This window comes from Impatiens glandulifera, chromosome 3, assembly GCF_907164915.1.
Source record: "Impatiens glandulifera chromosome 3, dImpGla2.1, whole genome shotgun sequence".
NCBI lineage: Eukaryota > Viridiplantae > Streptophyta > Magnoliopsida > Ericales > Balsaminaceae > Impatiens > Impatiens glandulifera.
Window position 1 is genome coordinate 60,111,082 of NC_061864.1, and position 21,405 is coordinate 60,132,486.

The following is a 21,405-nucleotide window of genomic DNA, read 5'->3' on the forward strand; positions in this document are numbered from 1 at the left end:
AATGTGTCAAACGTGCCAAAACCGTGAAAAATGCGTTAAACTTGTCAAAACGTGTGAAAAACATGGTTAAACGTATTAAAAATGTCAAAAACGTGTTAAACGTGCCAAAAACGTGTTAAACATGCTAAAAACGTAAAAAATGTGAAAAATGTTAAACGTGTGAGAATGTGTTTTAAGTGTAAAAATGTGTTAAACATGTCAAAATTGTGTTTAAACGTGCCAAAAACGTGAAAAAACATGTTAAACGAGTAAAAACGTGTCAAACGTGTCAAAAATGTGTAAAACGTGTGAAAATGTTTTAATCATGTCAAAAACGTGTTAAACGTGCCAAAAATGTGAAAAACGTGTGAAAACATGTTAAATGTGTTAAACATGTTAAAAATGTGTCAAACGTGCCAAAAACGTGAAAAATGTGTTAAACTTGTCAAAACGTGTGAAAAACATGGTTAAACCTATTAAAAATATCAAAAACGTGTTAAACGTGCCAAAAACGTGTTAAACGTGCTAAAAACGTAAAAAATGTGAAAAAATGTTAAACGTGTGAGAATGTGTTTTAAGTGTAAAAATGTGTTAAATATGTCAAAATTGTGTTTAAACGTGTCAAAAACGTGAAAAACGTGTTAAACGTGTAAAAACGTGTTAAACGTGTCAGAATTGTGTAAAACGTGTGAAAATGTGTTAATCATGTCAAAAACGTGTTAAACGTGCCAAAAATATGAAAAACGTGTGAAAACATGTTAAATGTGTTAAATATGTCAAAAATGTGTCAAACGTGCCAAAAACGTGAAAATGTGTTAAACTTGTCAAAACGTGTGAAAAACATGGTTAAACCTATTAAAAATGTCAAAAACGTGTTAAACGTGCCAAAAACGTAAAAAATGTGAAAAAATGTTAAACGTGTGAGAATGTGTTTTAAGTGTAAAAATATGTTAAACATGTCAAAATCGTGTTTAAACGTGCCAAAAACGTGAAAAACATGTTAAACGGGTAAAAACGTGTTAAACGTGTCAGAAATGTGTAAAACGTGTGAAAATGTGTTAATCATGTCAAAAACGTGTTAAACGTGCCAAAAATGTGAAAAACGTGTGAAAACATGTTAAATGTGTTACATATGTCAGAAATGTGTCAAACGTGCCAAAAACGTGAAAAAATGGGTTAAACTTGTCAAAACGTGTGAAAAACATGGTTAAACGTATTAAAAATGTCAAAAACGTGTTAAACGTGCCAAAAATGTGTTAAACGTGCTAAAAACGTAAAAAATGTGAAAAAATGTTAAACGTGTGAGAATGTGTTTTAAGTGTAAAAATGTGTTAAACATGTCAAAATTGTGTTTAAACGTGTCAAAAACGTGAAAAACGTGTTAAACGTGTTAAACGTGTCAGAAATGTGTAAAACGTGTGAAAATGTGTTAATCATGTCAAAAACGTTTTAAACGTGCCAAAAATGTGAAAAACGTGTGAAAACGTGTCAAACGTGCCAAGAATGTGAAAAATGTGTTAAACTTGTCAAAACGTGTGAAAAACATGTTAAACGTATTAAAAATGTCAAAAACGTGTTAAACGTGCCAAAAACGTAAAAAATGTGAAAAAATGTTAAACGTGTGAGAATGTGTTTTAAGTGTAAAAATGTGTTAAACATGTTAAAATCGTGTTTAAACGTGCCAAAAACGTGAAAAATATGTTAAACTGGTAAAAACGTGTTAAACGTGTTAAAAATATCAAAAATTTGTTAAACGTGTCAAAAACGTGTTCGATTGTAATGAAAATCAACGTAATAAAAATCAAGAGAATATATTGAGGTGAAAGATAGTTACTTTACATTGAATTAATAGAGAATTAAATTTATATAATTTGGATAATTATTTTTATTATATTCTATTTTACAAAAATAAAGAATTAAAATTTAATTAAAATTCTATAATTTTTTTAAATATAAAAATTAAGTTATAATTTCATTTTAATTCTTAAATTGGAATTCCAATTTCAATTCTAATTATCTAAGTATACCTTTACATATATTTATGCTCTAATTTAAATTTAAATAGATTCAATTAAATAAATAAATATTATAAAAAAATGTTATTCTTTCTTATTTTTTTTTATATTCCAAAAAAAGAAAAGAAAAAAGAAAGATTAAAAACAATTCAAAATGATAGTTAAAATGATATAGATTTGAATAATGTATTCCAAACAAGCCATTTTCTCTTGTTCCTGTTCTTTCTGTAAGCATTTCTGATTTCACCATTTTCATCATTCCTCGCCCCCGTCGCATTCCGGGCGTTCTCCGGCCGACGTGCACGTCTCAATCTCTCTAACTTTCCGTTGTCACAAGTCTTGATCGACATTCGAAAGACATTGAAAAAAAAGGAGGTGAATGAATCGCAAGACAAATATCTTGTTTTTGATTTTGTGATCACGGTTGCTTTTATACTGAATACCTTCTAAATCTCTTTCCTCGAAAATATATTGCGAATGAGTGTGTATGTACATGCATGTCCGCTGCATGTTCCTGAGAAATCGATCGTATCAATGTCCGAATGGAAGAATATTTGTATTTCACTACAATCGTTCTATTTGTTTGAATGTGGATTCCCTCTCTTCGTACGCTGTGATTTGGAAGTTTGGTTGATAACATATTCGAGCTGAATATCGTTGATATGTTCTCCACAATGTATTCTACAGTATCGACGATGACGATAATCCATCGATTCACCTACGTTTAATAGATATCCGAGGTTCTTCTCTTCCGAGAAAGTTTTGAAATTTCATTGGATTGTTTATCATGTCGAAGGTGGTTTACCAAGGCTGGATGGTTCGACACGGTCGAAGGAAGATCGGACGGTCGTTTATTCATATGAGGTACTTTGTGCTCGAGACTAAGCAACTTTCTTACTACAAGAGGAAGCCTCAGGGCAATACGGTGAGCGTCACAATTCGAATTCTTGGTTCCCCCACTTAAAGACCTTGACAGTTTTACTTTCAATTATTTGGGTTATTGATTTCCTTTTCTTCTTCTTTTGGCTATATGACGATGATGATGATAGACTCCAGTGAATACCCTTCTTATAGATGGGAATTGCAGGGTTGAGGACCAAGGATTAAAGACACACCACGGACATGTGAGTTTTTGCTTCCTCTTATCACTTGTTATTACCATATGTCTTTAGTGAAGAGAAGGAGAAGAGACTTTCTTATACACATGTTTAGAATATCAAATTTAGAATCAAAATCGTTTTACCCACACTAGGTAGCTCAGTGGCAACATACTTGTACTAAAGGGGCTTACTATTATTAGGTTTCAATTTCAATTATCATTGAAAGCATGAGATTGAAGTGGGATGATTTGGGAATTCAAATTTTTAAAAAAATAACAGACTTTGTTTTAGGAACTGATTTTACATTAGGATGATTCTCGTTCTATTCTTGTCATATCTTTCATTATTGAGAATGTCTTTGGAATGTAGATTTTGGAGTAGAACACTTTCTCATTAGGACAGTGTCATTTCTCTTGTTTTGTGATGAGAAGGAGAAAGAAATTCCTTATACACATGTTTAGAATATCAAATTTAGAATCAGAACCCTCTTACCCATACTGGGCAGCTGTTCGATTCTCATTGATGATAAAACATCGTATTGAAGTGGGAGGTCATAGCCTGAACTTTCCTATTAAAAGAAGAACAAAAAGAAAGAATCAGAATCCTTTATTGTAGGAACTGATTTTACATTAGGATGATTCTCCTTCTATTCTTCTGATATATTTGATTATTGAAAATGTCTTTGAGATATAGATTTAGGTAGAGCACTTGCTCATTAGGATAGTGTTCTTGTTTATTTTAATTTCTCTTGTTTTCTCAGTTGTTTCTAGAGTTGAGTCTCTAACATTATCATGTTCTTTCGTGATAACTATGTTGGTTGAAGCTTGCTATCTAGTGCAAAGTGTAAGTTGTGAAGTTAAGTCTTGTTTTGGCTGTTTTTTTTCACTTTCCATTCTCTAGATTCTGTCATTTATGGTCATATTGAAAGAGGGACACATTTCCTTTTGTCATTTATGGATTCTCTAAAGCACACTTTTCTTGTTTCTTCTCTTCCCTAACAGAGGCTCTATGTTCTGTCTGTCTACAACAAGAAAGACGAGCATGATCCAATAATGGTGGGTAGATCTAGCCTAATGGAGAAAACATAAATATTTCAAACTAATTAATTCTATTCTCAGATGGCAGCATTCAACATACAGGAGACACATACATGGAAAGAAAAGATAGAATCTGTTATTGATCAGGTTATGATAAGTGCTCTTCCTTTCACTTGACGAAGCATATCTGAAAAGTTGGAATAAATGTCCAGAAAAATAATTAACGGTTATATATACTTTAAACTGATCGTTGACAGATATTTCAGCATCAGGGATCGCAGGTTGCTGCAAATGGAAAGAAGTACATTTCTTTTGAATATAATAAGTCTGGAATGGATAATGAAAGAAAATCCTCTTCATCAGATTATGAAAGTCAGTAAGTGTATAAATTAGTAAGATTTTATATGTTTGTGCTGTTCATGCAGCACAAACACCGAGATGAAATACGAAAGTTGGTATTTATTATGTACTTTTGATTGATGCTCTTGAAGACTATGGTTCTTATCTGAATAGCTTCATAATTTTTCATAATTAAAAAAACTCTTCAGTCTCGTGTTACTGTGTAATGACTTACAAATCATTTAAATTCTTTTCTGAAAAAGTCAATAAGAAAAAAAATCCCAAAATGGCTTGATTTTGAGGTAGAAGATTTTTTATTATTATCAGAAACTACTACTAACTGGATTGGACATCCATAGATGATTTTCAATTAAAAGCATCATCACCACATATATATTTTTTTCCCATTTGTCCATTTCCATGAAAAATAAAATTCAATATTTTTCCATAGATGTTTTTTTTACAGAATTCAATTTTAGAAGAAATTGTACTTACAAACAACTTTTAAATGATAAACAGCTTGTGATTGTCAAATCAATCCAATTCACCATAAAAATTATTCGGCTTCTCTCAAGCTGACAAATCAATATCAGCTGAGAAGAAGCTAAATCCACTATGACGGATTAATGAGCTTCTGGAATGCTTACACAAGTTTATTTGTTTCTGTAGATTTAGTGCCCCTGAAGATGAGGATGACTCTAATAAGCCATTGTTGCCGAGGGCAACAATAGGAAAAGGTTGTTAATTTTTTTCTCCATCTATTTGATGATATATAGTTTTTAGGAAAAAAAAAAGCTCTTTTTGCTTCAACTCAATTTACTTTATGTTGTCATTTTTTTTTATTAAATCATTTAAGTTCATAAATATTGCATCTCCTTATTCTGGATTGTTGATTAAAATATAATTCTTATTTCTAAATTGCATAGCTAGAACTTAACGAAAAAATGGAGACAAAATGTAATTTGAGTATTTTTATAAGTTTAGGAAGCAAAACGAACCTTAATGCAAGTTCAAAAAGCAAAACAAACTTCTTTCCTATTTTTTAATGTATGTTAGTTTATTTTGATGCTAAAAACTACTTTGATAGGTCCTCTTGAACCAGCACTTGACTGGACAACAAAAATAGACTCAGACTTCTCAAACAAGAATTCTAATGATCAAGCATTCTCTAAAAAGCATTGGCGCCTTCTTCAATGCCGAGATGGTTAGATATGTCAATTCTCATGTTCTCAATATAATAGAAGACGTCGATTCTCATCTGTGAAGGAATATTTATTTTTTCTTACACAGGACTTCGCATTTTTGAAGAACTCATTGAAGTTGATTTTCTTGTATGATCATTTATTTATTAATTTTGCATCCAAAAGAATTTGTAGACACATTGCTTGGATTTTTCTACTGGTTTGATGTAGTTTTCTTCTGGCAGCCAAAAAGCTGTAGTAGAGCAATGAAAGCTGTAGGGGTGGTGGAAGCTTCATGTGAGGATATATTTGAGCTTGTTATGAGCATGGATGCAACACGGTTCGAGTAAGCTCTCTTTACTGCAACAATTTAAACTATATATGCTCTATGATGCATTCAAGTAAGCTCTCTTCACATGCTTCCTTTAAACCGTGCACCCTCTACCTCCCTTCAAGTAGAAATCGTCCTCATAAAACACTTACTACCTTTAACTTCACTGATTATGTTTGTGGGAGCTTAACAATGTGTTGATTGGGAGTTGTTTATTCCATTTTATTGTTTATTTAGGTGGGACTGTACCTTCCAGTATGGTAGCTCAGTTGAAGAGGTAGATGGGCATACAACAATACTCTATGAGAGATTACAGCTGGATTGGTTTCCTACGTAATTCTTCCCCAAGTCATTTCAGTTTTCAGATTCTGTTCATATTTTTCTGATCTTCAATTCCAAATATGAGTTTTAGGATGCAATAGTCATTTGATGCAATAAATAATGGGGTACAACAGAAGTTCTAATATATAAAAAATGGCAATCATATTGGGTAGCTCAAGTAGAAAGAGTCTTGCCTAAAAGACAAGTCTCATGTTCGACTCTCACTAGAAACGCCCTGAATGGAAGTTGGCGCCTGTGCCAGCTTCCTCCAGGGAACAAACCCTAATTTTCAAAAAAATAAATGAAAAGTGGTAGACCTACAGCCATGATGATTCATCTGCTTATTGCTAACATTTGTCGCAAACATACATATTGCAGGTTAGTGTGGCCACGTGACCTCTGTTATGTGCGTTATTGGCGCCGAAATGATGATGGAAGTTATGGTATATATCTCCAACCATCATCCTATATATATTTGAAATGCTGAGTTCTCTTCTGTACACAATTTTTTCTCTTCTGTCCACAGTTGTTTTGTTCCATTCTAGGGAGCATGAGAAATGTGGTCGCCAACCGGGATTTGTCCGAGCTCATATTGAGAGTAATAATTTTCACCATGTCCATAGAATAGATCTTCGCGGTTACGATTAATTGAAAAATTAGTTCTCCTTTTTCTGTGTGTTTCTCTTCTACCTTTTAATCCTAAGCTTTAATATGATACTGTATATGTTGTGATGTTTCTTAGGTGGAGGGTACAAAATCTCGCCTCTGAAATCTCGCAATGGGAGGCCAAGGACACAGGTGCAGCACCTAATGCAAATTGATCTAAGAGGGTGGGCAGTTGGTTATATTTCATCTTTTCAACATCATTGTCTCCTTCAACTGCTAAATAGTGTTGCTGGTGAGCTCTTACCTTTGATGTTTCATCCATAGTTAAGCTTTATGTTATAATTGCAATGATTTTCTGTTTCACATCTGAAGTCAGTTGGGTTATATATTTTTTTTTTGAGGAAAGCTAAAGGATGTTATATTATTGATAATGTTTTTTATTGCATGATAGAATTCATCTACTAATACCATATCATAAGATAGTTGTTTCCTAATAAAATTCATAAAACATATATTGTATTATGAGATATTATTTATATTTTAGGAATGTACAATAAAATACTTTTGTCGGCATTGTAGCCTTCCTTCTTCTTTGAGGGTCTATTCATAGGAGAATCTAATAATTCTTGGTTGTGAATTTGAACGAGTTGTTTGCTTTCTTGTTTAGACAGTTCATACCACCCATATATAGTATTTTGATTTCAATTCTTCCATGTTTCAAACATCCTCCCTCAAACCCAAATTAAAAATTAAATGGTTGATTGAGTTTGCAACTTCCATCTTCGTTGAATGTTCTTGAGAACACTAGTTACAATTGCAAGAAGAAGAATAGCCTAGTCCCGATGAGAATATAAATTCCATTCAACATTTTTTACATCATTTAAAAAAGACAAAAACTTTCGTTACCACCATAGTCAATGCGAAAGTCGCATCTTCCATGGGGAACATAACCATATAAAACAAGTAATGATAATGTTTGTCATTATTTACACAAACAAAAAGTGATAACATTAAAGGGTATGCAGTACCAAACAAAATACCACTGAAATCCCATTTGTTAAGACTTTCTCCCATTCTCAATGATCCATCGCTTGGGTTCTCGAATGTGGTTAGGTCCATGTGAAGACATGTTTCAATGGGTTTGAATGGTCACTTCTAGGTTTTCCTCGTGGTAATTAACATTTCACTTTTCTTTCTCAAGCCTCCACTTGACTATTATGGATCTGAACATAATATTTATAAGCTTCTAACTTACTATTCTTATGATCCATATGTCATTTCACTGTGGCTAATGCTTATCATTTATTTTTTCTATGTCTTTTCCAGTACCATATCCATTTTTTTGGAACAAATTCTTACTCGTCTTTATAGGAAAACAAACAATACATACTTGATTTTTAGCATTTTTAATTTTTTTTTATTACATTTGATTGCAGGACTGCGTGAATGGTTTTCTCAAACAGATGAAAAGATTGCTCCTCTAAGAATCCCAGTAATGGTCAACATGGCTTCTGCCACTACTCCATTAAAAAAGAGTCAAAGTCTCCCACAGTCAACCTTTCACATTCATAAATCTTCTTTTGATGGTACAAACAGAAAAAGTAACGTAATGCTGGATGATTCTGATGAGGAAGATGATCAGCAAATTAAGGAAAAAGTGGTAGTAAGACTACTGTAGCTCCACCATCAACTTCTTTTCTTTTTTCACAATTTCTGAACAGGTGATGTTACAATCTCCAGGTATCAGCTGCCACCAATGAGAATGAAGAAAAGAAAGCAGGTAGTAAGTGGTATCACTCCTTCTTTCATTTTTCCATTCACAAGGACACTTTTTAAAATTTATATGCATGTACAGAAGAATCCTCGGGTCAAATTGATTTGTCCTGTTTCTCTGGAATTCTACGGCAAGATGACCATGATAATGCTCGTAACTGCTGGAGGATTTTAGATGGGAACAACTTTAGAGTTCGTAGCAAGAACTTCTGTTATGACAAATCCAAGGTTAATAATTTGCTTCTTTAAATTATTTCTGTAGCTTTTAGAGAATTTGAAGATTTTATTGACATATTTAGATATGTCAAAACCCACCACCAAGGTAGCTCAAGTAGAAATAGTCTTGCATATAAGAGACCAAATGGTCTCAAGTTCGATTTTCACTAAGAAACGCTATGATTAAAGTGGGGAGCCACAACTTTGAGGCATTGTGCTAGCTTCATCCAGAGAATAAACCCTGGTTTTAAATTTTTTATTTTTTTTAAAGATAAGTCAAATGATGAAAAGGAGTTACTTAATAAACATAAATGATCAACCAACAGCTAATAGGAATAAATGAGGAGAGAAATAACTCTCCTTCAACACCAGCCACTTAGGTGTTAATATGCCCTGCCTCCAAGTGAGATGACCCAAACAAGATATGGTGCAAAGGGTCATTTTTTGTCTGGTTTACTTCATCTGTTTTTTTTTGTGGTTTTTTTCATACAGTTATCTTTTGGGTTTTTATATACATTTTTTCACAATGACAAAGATTCAAAAAACAAAATCATCTGGCTAAAATGTTTGATAAAAAAAATTCTGTAGCACAACCTATCTTTTTCTACAACTTTTCACACTAAAAATGTTTAATCACACTTTTCATACAAAATGCAAATAAAATCAGTTTCAGTTTATACTTTGGCAATTTTCCAAAGTGATTGTGACAAAATAATACATCCAAACAATATCTTCCTTCTCACTTTTTTGGTTGCAATGCTTTGCTTTGAAGGCTCCTGCTGGTAAGCATCTAATGGAACTAGTTTCTGTTGATTGGTTCAAAAATACAAAACGTATGGATCATATTGCAAAGCATCCTCGTTGCGCAGCCCAAGTATGTATCTCTTTTTCATCCTTTTCTTTCTGATGTAAGCTGTTAAACCCAAATCAAACAACCCCCAAATCTTCCCTCATATAAAACATTATGATTTTTATGCAACTGCTTTGGTTCCAATGTTACAAATTATTAATTTATTTCCTTATTTAGATTGCATCAGAAAAAGGATACTTCTCCATAGTCATAAACTTGCAAGTAAGTTTTTCATTTGGAGTATTTTTTGTATGCATATATATATATTTATCACCTAGAAATTGGAAGTGATTATGCTAATTTTCAAGGTGCCCGCTACAACGCAATACAGTATGGTTTTCAATCTAGTAACGAAGGAGCTAGTACCGGGATCTCTCTTACAACGGTTTGTTGATGGTGATGATGAATTCCGTAATAGTAGACTAAAGCTGATCCCATCTGTTCCCAAGGTAGTTTTTTCTTTGGGAAAATATAAAGGGATAGCACACAAAAATCACACTGTCGCTTGAAAAATGAGAGCACAAATAAATTACTCTTGTACTAAAGAAATGAACAAAGAAATTACAGTTCAGATAACCCACCAAGTTCGATTCCCACTAAGAACGATCTGAATGAAGTGGGGAACCAAGGCACTGGGGGTTGTGTTAGCTTCCTCCAGGGATTATTCCCTGGCTTTAGAAAAATGGAAACTACAGTTCAGATGCAAAATTCTAACCCACAAAAACCTCTCATCCAGGATATTGAAAAACCTCCCAACCTGAAAGATTTTCCCTTGAATCGTTCTTTGATCCTTTCGCCTCATATAATTCACTAAAGAGAAATCAATGTCAATATTTATTGAGTTTAATGGTTTTCATTCAACCAACAAATCCATTGATCCCAAAAATCCCCAATTGACCTTGACATATGACCAATTAACCTTAGTAGCATCTGTCAAATCATATCCCACATAGAGACAAGATGACAAACAAGCAACTGGTGTTGAATTGATTGTTGTGGGCTCATTCATGATGTTTTTTCTTGCTCAATCCATTCAATATCTTTATATGATCTGGTTTATGGAGGCTCTATTCTTTATTGACATAATGCATTTTGGTACAAGATTATTATACGTTATGACACTACTTCCTTTCTCATTTCTACTTATTCAATTTATCTCCTTTTTTCTTTCTAAATTGCAAAAATGGGAAGTTGATTAGCCCTTTGCTTTTGGTCATGGAAATAGGGTTCATGGATTGTACGCCAAAGTGTTGGAAGCACTCCTTGCTTATTGGGAAAGGCAGTAGATATCAATTACATACGGGGCCCTAAATACTTGGAAGTAATATCCCATCTTATTCCTCTTTATCAATACAAATTCTTTACTAGGTTCACCTTCCCCATTGTTTACATCATTTAGAACACTTTTTTTCTGTATGTGGATTCAGATACAAAACATTTGGTTAATCATACCTATTCAAAAAATTGTTGGTTATAGAAACAAATAGTGTTTTCAAATAGGCCCGATTGTGGGCTATTCTAGTGCATGTCGTCAATCATTGAATTGTTTTCTGCTCCATTTTCACAGGTTGATGTGGACATTGGATCTTCTACCGTGGCCAATGGAGTTTTAGGCCTTGTGGTTGGTGTTATTACTTCACTTGTTGTTGACATGGCTTTTCTTATACAGGTAAAAATGTCTCAACCCAAGATCAATACCTTATGCTTGTTTATCTATAAAATAAATCATGTAGTATATTCATATTTGCATCCATTTCAACCAGAATAATTTATTATTTTTTTTTGTAAATCAAGTCTTCTAGTCCAATATTCACTATTGTTTGACAAGGACAGCCTGATTCTTTTTTGGTAACTAGGGTGTCTGTGCCAACTTAGGCAGGGTCGGCCCTGAAGTTTGGGTGCCCTATGCGGAAAAAAAAATTGTTCTTATTTTTTATTTAACTTGCTATATTTTATGTTATATTGAAAACATATAGTTTTCTATTATAATTAACAAAAGTAATCTAGTCTGGTTAAATATTATATTCTCAGGTTCAAACTTTGGTAGAGTAGATTTAAATTTTTATACATTAGGGGTGCCCGGAAGGGTTTGGCCCTAAGCGTCTGCCTAGCTGGCCTCACCTAGGGCTGACCCTGCTTATAGGGCAACCTTATTATTTTGTGACCCGGGTTATTCTCTCGGGTGGTGGCTAGTATGACCCCACAATTATGTCCCCCTTTTAAATCATATGTTTTTATTGGAATTGAATTGAAAATGGGTAACCTTATTCTAAGTTACATTTTTTTTCTTTATTGAATAAAGTATCCACTTTTCATTATTAAAGAACTCAAGTTACATTCGGTGGATTACATAGGGAATTGGAAAATCGTAACAAATTTCAGAACTAGATTCCAATCAAATCGAAATACTCCCATCCCGTACAAAAACCCCTTTTTAGTGAATTATCCACATATCCTCTACCAACTAATTTCACACTTGTTGATGTATTATTATTAAAATTATTGTATGGAGGGGGCAAAATGGAAAACATATTACTACCAATGAATATTACTTATGAATTCTAAATAGAGTTAGTAGAAACTAATAAGGAAAAAGTTGTTTCTGGTTCAAGCTAATGGTAATCTTGTGGTTGTATTGTTTGGTTGTGTTTTCTATTCTGTGTAGGCAAATGCTAGCGATGAGCTGCCAGAGCGGTTGATAAGTGCAGTTCGGTTGTCACACATAGAGCTGTCATCGGCTGAGGATCTACATCTTGATCAAGAATCGCCAAAATCTGAAAATTCTTAATCTCTGCTAGTTGTAAAAAGAAAAACATATATACTTAAACATCACATTGACTCATTCATTCACCGGTTATGACCACCCATATCAATCTCCCGTCTTCCTTTGTTATAAACCGACAAGTCGAGGAAGAAGATATATCTACTTTGGGAGTTTTGCTGGAAATTTTGGATGAAGAATTACTTGATTATTTTTCTTCCCATTTTGTTTATAGGTATATTGAGAATATCTGACCACACAATACAGTTTATGTATGGTTACAAATTGCCATTAGTTTTGAGGCTGTTAGAATTATGTGATTGTATTGATATTTATATACACACTTTAATTTTTGTTTATGTATCTAGTCTTGTAGTAGAAAACAAATTTAAGAAGTATTAAATCTCGCGAATCATCAATTGTGGGTATTGGTTTGGTGATTTTTGGACGCTCGGATACATGTGTAGACATTCGTTTTCTACACTCGGTTTGTAAAGTTTTAAAAATAATTTTAGAAAATGTCTGAATACGGGTTCTTCATTGCAAGGTATTTAAATAAATATTTGATTTGGAATCCCCTTCTTATAAATCAGTTTCTAAAACATTTAAAATCGAGACAATTTAAAAATAAAATAAATGAGCTTAAATTTTTTAAATTAATGCTTAAATAAAATAAAACAAAAAAAGGACTAATTTCATTTATTTTATTAATGGACAAGTTTTTTAAGAAAGATAAATTAATTAGGCCAAAACCAATTAAACCAGACAAGTTAATGGTGAAGGGAATGAGGAATTGAATAAAATTAAAATTTTGAGTTTGCATAAAATTGATAAGTTATAACTGGAACAAATTGAGAAATCTTAAAAGTTGAAGTGTCAAAAAAATATTAGATATATACTATTATTATTTATATATATTATTAAATATTTTATACATTAATTATTTTTAAATATTTATATATTTAAATATAAAATAAAAAAATAAAAAATAAATAAATAACACTAGATTATATTAATTTATTTATTTGAATAAATGATATATTTCTTTTAATTTATAAAAATAAATTTATTTTTGTATTGTAAAATTATATAGAACGGTAAAATCGAAAATATTTAAAAACTCATAAAATTTTATTATTGTAAATTTAAAATCGTGAAATTTATTTAGGTCGGTGCAAAATATCGACACATCAATAACCGAACCGATAGCTTAACAATTTCATTTTACAGGTTTATCGGTTATTTGGTTTTAATTCGGTTAAAATGTTTGATTTTCGGTTAAATTGTTTTTCTACTAGTTTAATAGGTAAATCTGCCATTAATTTATTTACAAATTTATATTTGAAAATTTATATTAGTTAATTTGTGTGTGTAAATTTAGATATATTATAATATTTAATAATATATATTAATTATTTTTAAATTTTAAATTATAATTTATATAAAATTGTTTTTATAAACAATTAAATTTATATAAAATTATAAAAAATAAATTCAAAAATAGTTGAAATATGTAAAATTATTTTTATAATATTACAATATTGTGAAATTATAAATTATAATTTAAAAAATAATTATTATAATAAAAACATTAAAAAGTTGAATTATCGGAACCAATATAATTAGAACTAATACCGGTCCGTTAACCGGTTTATAAATAAGAGACAATAACAAAGTTAACTAGAACCGGTTAACCAAATAAAATCACTTAAATTTAAAAAGGAATTCGAAATTTAAAATCACTTAAACTCTTTTTAAACAAAAAAAAAATAAAAATAAAACTAAAACGGGTCGCATGCCCATGGATCAAATCCATGGCTCAACATGATTAACCAACACAAAAAGCACAAACTGCTCTTGGAAGACGCCGGAAGAAGAAGTGAACGGACGGCCAACGTTTGGATCGTCAGACGCCACCACCGAAGACGAGTAGCCAAAAATTGAAATTTCATCAGGCATGCCTGTCACTTGAGCGTTACTTATTTAAGAATTACAGCAGCTAGTACCGCAAGAGCACCGACTACAATGTCATCATCAATGCTCAACATTTGATTGAGCATGGTTTACTTTGGAATCCGATAGAATTTTGAGCTCATATTTTATTTGAGTTTATATATTTTAACGGGTTTGAAGTCTTTATTGAATTTTTTTTATTTTTTTTTTTGAAAAAAACGACTTAACGTCATTTCATTAAAAATTCCCCAAAACGGAAAAAAAATCACGAGTTTAAGAGATTATTCTAGACAGGTCTAGAATGATTTTGAAGTCGTAACATTATAAATAAAAACTAAAAAGATAAAAACGTAAATGAACTATCCGATTACAATGTTTTCGATTCTAATGATTTCAGTAAACGGTAAATTCCAATTCCTACTAATATTTCAGTTTTGCTCCGTATTTGGAATTCTTTTTCACATTCCCGCTAGGACGTCGCAATCCGAAACGATGTCTCTCCATATATAGTTCTTCAACAATCCTTCGGGTTTTCCATAGACTCTTACATTTCGTTCATGCCAAATATTGTAAACTATTGCTCTAAAGCCGCCGCACTTGAATACGTTTGTTGCGAATATAATTCCTTTGACTTTGAGTAGTGATGCGTCTTTGATTTCTTTTTATTTCTTCGAGAAACTGATTAGCTCCAGGGTTTTAGAAAATATGACACAAATCTCCAATGCTATGCTACAACTCCCAAATAAATGATCTATGGTTTCTTCAATTCTGTTGCATAGAAGACAACTAATGTCCGGGATGCTCATATACTTGCTAATACGGTTTTTATTGAACTTAGGATTAATAGTTTAGTATTTTTGGTTTTGATGTGTTAGGATTTGAATCCCCAAATCTGACATGCTTGAAATGATATATAAAAACGCAAGAAAGAAGAACACAAGAAGGCACAAATTTATAGTGGTTCACTCAAATGAACTACGTTCACTTCAGCCGCCACTAAATTTCACTATAAAAAAAAGAAATAATACATAATTTTTTCCTCACATTTTATCTCTATAAAATTCTGTCTTATCAATATAAACCCTTAATAATATATTTATAAGGTAAACATTCAGGTAATAAAATCTAAATAACTCTTGGTCAGACCCAAACCCAAACCCAAACCCAAATACAAACCTAACAAACTTTATTTAATTTTTTGTAAAGTTTATTATAAGTGTAGGCTGCATAACTCAATAATTCTCTACTTTAAGACTAAGTTCATCATCTCTCAATTGGTAGTGGCTTTTCATCTAGTGTCTTAACGAAGAAGACCAACTGAAGTTGCACACAACTTCAATTTCTCATTTGTCACAACTTTCGTCAACATATCAACTGGATATTTACTCCCATGAATCTTCTTAAAAGCTAACACTCCATCTTTTAAAGTTGATCGGATGAATTGATAACAAACTTGTATATGCTTCATTCTTCCATGATAAATTGGATTCTTTGTCAAATGAATGTCACTTTAACTGTCGCATCACAACACACTTCTCTCATAGTCTTGACCCAATTCTCGCAAAAAGGGTTGCAACCACATCATCTCCTTAGCAGTTTATGTCACATCAATATACTCTACCTCACAACTAAAAAGAGCAACAATCTTCTGAAATTTTGAAGTCTAACTGATTGCAGTACCTCCTAGAGTATAAATGTACCCAATTGTGTTTTTCCTACTATCAACATCACCACGATTGTCAACATCAACATATCATTCCAAACCCATATTAGACTTTCGAAAACACAAAACGAGACTCACACTTCCTCTTAAGTATCATTGTATCCACTTACCGCTTCTCAATGTTGTCTATCCAAGTTGCTCATGAATCTGCTAACAACTCTCACTACATGTATTATGTCTGGTCTTGTGCAAACCATCACATACATAATATAACCAATGGTAGAGACATACGAAATGGTGGCCATGTAAATTTTCTCCTCCTTTGTTGAAGATGACTGATCTTTAGATAATCTGAATTTAAACTAAGGGGGTAGTAACTGGTTTTGTTTCATACAAGTTGAATCTGCTAAGAACTTTCTTCACATATATATTCTTCTTATGAAAGCTTGAGAACTTCTTTATCCCTAAAAAATCTCATCCCAATGATTTGTTTTGCAGCACCCAAATCCTTCATTACAAACTTTTAGACAACTCTTTCTTTAACCTGTTAATCTCATACAAGTTTGCTCTAGCAATCAACATGTCATCAATGTAGATGAGCCAAATGATGTACGATTTATCAAACCTCTTGATATATCAACAATGATCAACTTCACACCTCAAAAAAATTGTTACTTTTCATGAAGCTATCGAACTTCTTGTACCATTGTCTTGGAGTCTGTTTCAAACCATCTAGACTCTTTTGAAGCTTACACACAAGCTCATATTTTCCTTTAATTTCAAAGCCTTATGGTTGTCGCATTTAAATCTCTTCATCCAAATCACCATGAAGAAAATCAGTTTTGACATCCATTTATTGAAGATGAATGTCTTCTTTCACAACTAAACTCGAAATAATTCTGATTGCCATCAATTTGACCACTGGTGAGAAGATCTCAATGTAGTAAATACATTCCTTCTGTAAAATTCTTTCACAGCCAACATTTCCTTGTACCTCATGGTTTTATCATGTTCTTCTTTAATTCTGAAGATTCATTTGTTGTAAAGTGCTTTCTTTTTCTTTGGTAGCTCAGTGAGCTTCCAAGTCTGATTCGACGTCAAAGAGTCCATCTCCACTTTTATCGCAGACTCTCACTTAACTGATTCATCAAATTGTATTGCTTCCTCATAGCATTCAGGTTTGCCTTTATCTTTCAACAAGATATAGTTCAAATATGGGGACCACCTCTCTACTGGTTTTTTATTTCTTAAAGATCTTCTCAATTATAACTGGTGTTTGTTGATTTACATTTGGAGCCACATTCTCAACGATTTCATCTTTAATAACACATTGATCTTCTTCGACAATCGGTATATATTAAGCAAAAAAATATCTCAAATCAATTGTACCGGTCTCTTCCAGTTTGAAATCAACATCTGATGTTTTCCAAACATAATTTTGTAGAGAACCTGTTCATTGAAGATAACGTTCATGCTACGAATAATCTTCTGATTTTGATTATCCCAGAAATAATAACCAAACTAAATATCACCATAATCAATGAAAAACATTTATTAGACTTTGGATCAAGCTTGCTTCTATCACATTCATAAATATGAACATATGCTAAACAACCGAACACTTTCAAATAAAAAATGTTAACTTTTTTATTGCTCCAGGCTTCATCAGGAATTCTGAATTCAAGAAGAATAGAGGGTCCTCTATTTATCGAGTAGACAACAATGTTGATAGTTTCTGCCCAAAAGGTTTTAGACAACCCTACATGAAATCTCATGCATTTAGCATTCTCATTTAATGTTCGATTCATCAGTTCAGCTACACAATTCTCTTGAGGAATTCGGAGAACAGTCTTCACCATACCATTCACATTCACAGCACAATACTCTTTATAATCTGAATTGATGTATTCACCTCCATTGTCAGATCTCAATCACTTAACCTTAAAATTTATTTCATTTTCAACCAAAGTCTTCCATTTCTTAAAAATAAGAAATACTTCAGACTTGTGCTTCATAAAATATACTCATACATTTTTTGTCGAATCATCTATAAACGTCACATAGTATTGTGATCCTCCAATAGAAGAAATATGTGCAAGTCCCCACACATTAATGTGTACCAACTCTAGCCTTTCTTTCTTAAGATTTTTCCCAATTTTTAAGAAATTCACCCGTTACTATTTTCCAAGAATATAGTTTTCACATGACTGATGTTCAACAGACTTCAGTTTTGGAATCTGTTCATTCTTCAAAAAAAATTATCCTTTTTTTGCTCATATGGCCCAACCTGTAATTTCAAGCTCACTATTCTTTGAGTCATCAACTACATCAACAATTGTTTTTCTACAAGTTAAAGTCGTGTATAACGTTCCAGTTTTGTGACCTCAAGTAACAACTATTGTTCATTTAATCACCTTCCACGCACTATTTCCACAATTGAAATTGTGACCTTCTTCATCAAGTTGTGTAACAAAAATTAGATTACGCATTAAACTTGGAATATGTCTCACCTTATTAATCTTTCAATAAGAACCATTTTCCATCTTCAACTTGATGTCCCCAATGCCAACAATATCTAGTGGCTCACCATCTGCGAGATAAACTTTCCCACAGTTTCCAGCCACATAATTTTCCATTAATTCTTTATGGGCAGTGGTGTAGAAGGACGCTCCCGAGTCTAAAATCTATAAATCTATCGGGCTACACTAGTAAAAAATGATTTTTAACGAGAGCAATAACTCTCGATGAAAGCCAATATTTTCTCGGTGATAATTTTCACCGAGGGCGACAAATGTTCTGGGAAGGTGTCGGTAATATGATTGTCGGTGAAAAAAAAATTAATATCACCGAGAGCATTTGTTGCTCTTGGAGATAAATAAATATTTTTTACCGAGAGTAGAGACAATGCTCTCGGTGATAATCAACCTTTCTAAAAAAATTATAATCTAAAATCTTCCAACACCATTTCACCGATTCCAAACTCTAAACAAATTTCACCCAGTATCTTATTATTCAACAACTCTCACAATTCTAAAAAGATTATTCTAAATACATAGATGGATAAAAAGGATGCATTAGGGCTACATCTTGAAGCAGATCCAATATCCTCTATCTATTTGATCGACAATGAGTAGATGACGGTTTTGGAGCCTCGTTCAATTTGCTTCCATGCATTAACGTTTTTTTATCCTTCTGTGAAGATTTGTTGTAAAATGATTTCAAATTTCAATAACCAGATACCTTAACCGCACTTGATAGAACGAGAGAAATATTCGAATATCAAAATTGAAATCAATCAATTCCAAATGCATGATGAAATGCAAAATTTAGAAGAGAATTGAAACTTACTTTCTGATTCTGAGACGTCCTCTCGGAGTAAAAGACAGTCTAAAATCTTCAGATCTGCATCCAAACAAAGCTTCAGATCTGCATTTAGGAAAGCTTCAAATCTGCATCCAAGCAAAGCTTCAATTTTGAATCCATGGCCAAGCTTCAGATATGTATCTAGCCAAAAGATGGAAGTAATTTATATTGAAGTTAGAGAGAGTCATTACTCGTTACAGTTGTGATTGCACACACACACGCAAAGAGAGAGTGGAAACTAAATTTGAATAAAATGAGTATTTGAATGTAGCTCTCATCTCTCAGCAGGAAACAGAGATGATGTTCACGAAAAAGAGAGAACAACCAGGGAAACCTTTAGGACATGTAGAGAGAAAGCTGAAATGTAATGTGATGAAAGAGGAGAGGGAGATTTGCAGAAATGAAAAGGAAGAAGAGAGAGTATAAGAGAGGAAGAAAGAGTTGGGCGGCTGGAATTAATTTAGGGAAAAAATATAATTTTTTAATGTGAACAACCCTCTGCTCTCGGTTATAATTATAATTATCACCGAGAGAATTCTTTCGCTCTCGGTGATAATTCTCGGTAATTGTGCATTTTTTTACTAGTGCTATCAACAAACAGAAGCAATGCATTAGTGTCTGTTTCTGTAACTGCATTGGCTCCATTTCTGTTTGGTGCTTTACAGTTCCTCTTCAAGTGACCCTACTTTTACCATAATTCCAGCAATCAAATGTCCACCCGGACTTGGATGGACTCCTCATGCTCTATCTTGGTTGAAAATTTATATCATTACCTTTGTCCCTATTTTCAACATTCAGAGCAGAACCTTTGAACGTTTTACTAGAATCAATTTTATGAACCTCTTCAGCAAGAATACGATCTCTAACTTCAATACATTTCAGTTTAACATTTCCAACTGAATTACTTATTACTTCCCTCATAGGTTCTCATCTATTTGGTAGAGATGTTAACAAAATCAGGGCACTAACTTCGTCCCCAAAATTATTCTCAATAGATAATAGTTGATTCACTAGTATTGAATTCATTCAAATGAGTAGTGACAGAAGTACCATCAACCATTCATTAGTAAAATAGTCATTTCATTAGATTTACCTTTTTGTTAGCAGATGATTTCTCATACATGTTAGAGAGAGCTTTCATCAGACCCATGGTGGTCTTCTCCTTTGCTACGTTGTGAGCAATGTTTTTGGCTAGTGTATATAAGACAACTACCAATACTTGTATATCAAAGAGTTTCCATCTAGCTTCATCCATCTTCTCTAGTTTCTCACTCAAAAGAATACGAAGTTTCTTTCCATAAATATAATCCTCAATTTGCATCCTATAGAATGCATAATTTGTTACATCAAATCTTCCAATGTCGTGTCCTATACTATTTTCGATTGTCATGTTTATAATGCTCAAATCTGGCATAACAGCTCTGATACCAGTTATTAGGATTTGGATCCCCCAAATCCGACTTGCTTGAAACGATCTATAATAACACAAGAAAGAAGAACACAAGAAGACACATATTTATAGTGCTTCACTCAAATGAGCTACGTCCATTTTAGCCGCCACCAAATTTCATTATGAAGAAGAATAAGGAATACATAATTTTTGCCTCAAATTTTATGTCTCTAGAATATTGTCTTATCAATGTAAACCCTTAATAATAACATATTTAAAGGGTAAACATTCAGGTAATAAAACATAAATAACTCTTGGTCAGGCCCAAGCCCAAACACAAATACAAACCCAATAAACTATAATTAAGTTTTGTAGAGTTTATTATAAGTTTTGTAGTACACTCGATTCAAAAGGTTATAAGTACATTGTTGAGGTGGAGTTATGAAGGTTAGTAGAGGTGTTCTTGTTGTGATGAAATCTAAAAGAAAACTTGACATGTTATATGTTCTTAAAAACTCCACAGTTTT

General features: G+C 32.4%; 1 pseudogene; it reads left to right on the forward strand.

Moving 5' to 3' along the window:
- Positions 1-2,377: 2,377 nt before the first annotated feature.
- LOC124930944 lies at positions 2,378-12,621 on the forward strand (annotated as a pseudogene).
- Positions 12,622-21,405: the final 8,784 nt, after the last annotated feature.